The 943-nt window shown below is 40.0% G+C and overlaps 1 non-coding gene across 1 annotated transcript; it reads right to left on the bottom strand.

The window, feature by feature from the left end:
- Positions 1-285: 285 nt before the first annotated feature.
- On the bottom strand, positions 286-392 carry LOC111727596. Its single transcript, XR_002775110.1, has one exon. It is a non-coding gene; the product is annotated as a U6 spliceosomal RNA (small nuclear RNA).
- Between the last annotated feature and the right edge of the window lie 551 nt (positions 393-943).

Raw genomic sequence — 943 nt, 5'->3', positions numbered from 1 at the left:
GAAGATATCACAGGAGAGCCACCATGGAAAGATATTTAAAGGTTTATGACTCCCTCGGACATGGTGAGGGAAGTTGGCGTGGCAGGGCCCACCAATGGGAGGGCTCTGCGACTTCCACAGCATAGACTTTTTTTTTATTAAATCATAGCTGTGTTTATTAATGCAATCATGGGGTATAGTGTGGTGTTTTCATATACAATTGAAATACTCTCATCAAACTGGTTAATGTAGCCTTCACGTCGTTTTCTTAGTTATTAAGACATTCATATTCTGCTTTTAGAAAGAAAAAATATGGAACGCTTCACGAATTTGCATGTCATCCTTGCACAGGTGCCATGCTAATCTTCTCTGTATCGTTCCCATTTTAGTATATGTGCTGCTGAAGCAAGCACGGCATAGACTTTTTGGATCACAATTTCTTCTTTTTGTTCCTTTTTTTTGGAGACAAACTCTCACTGTTACCTAGGGTAGAGTGCCATGGTGCCATAGCTCACAACAACCTCAAAATCTTGGGCTCAAGTGATCCTTTTGCCTCAACCTCCCTAGTAGCTGGAACTACTGTCACAATGCTCAGCTAGTTTTCCTATTTTCAGTAGAAATGGGGTCTTACTCTTGCTCAGACTGGTCTCAAACTCCTGAGCTCAAAGGATCCTCTTGCCTCAGCTTCTCAGAGTGCTAGGATTACAGGTGTGAGCCAAAAGTCTCTAAATGGTGTTCCTTTTTCCTTCCCTTCTGGTTTATGGTTTCTAATACTATCAATGAGAAATATGTTACCAGTTCTGGTTATCTCTCCTGTTTAAGTAATCTGAAACCTGATCTCTCTCACCTGTAGAGTTCACAAATTATATCAGAATGTCCTTGATCTATTCTGTTTTTCATTAATCCTATCTGACACTTCATGTGACCTTCTTATTTGAAATGTCAGGTTTTTTTTGTCAGGAAA

The sequence above is a fragment of the Otolemur garnettii genome, unplaced genomic scaffold, assembly GCF_000181295.1.
Source record: "Otolemur garnettii isolate 467f Iridium unplaced genomic scaffold, OtoGar3 scaffold00113, whole genome shotgun sequence".
Classification (NCBI taxonomy): domain Eukaryota; kingdom Metazoa; phylum Chordata; class Mammalia; order Primates; family Galagidae; genus Otolemur; species Otolemur garnettii.
Note: the sequence above shows the minus strand (reverse complement) of the source record. Positions and strands in the feature narration are given on the sequence as shown.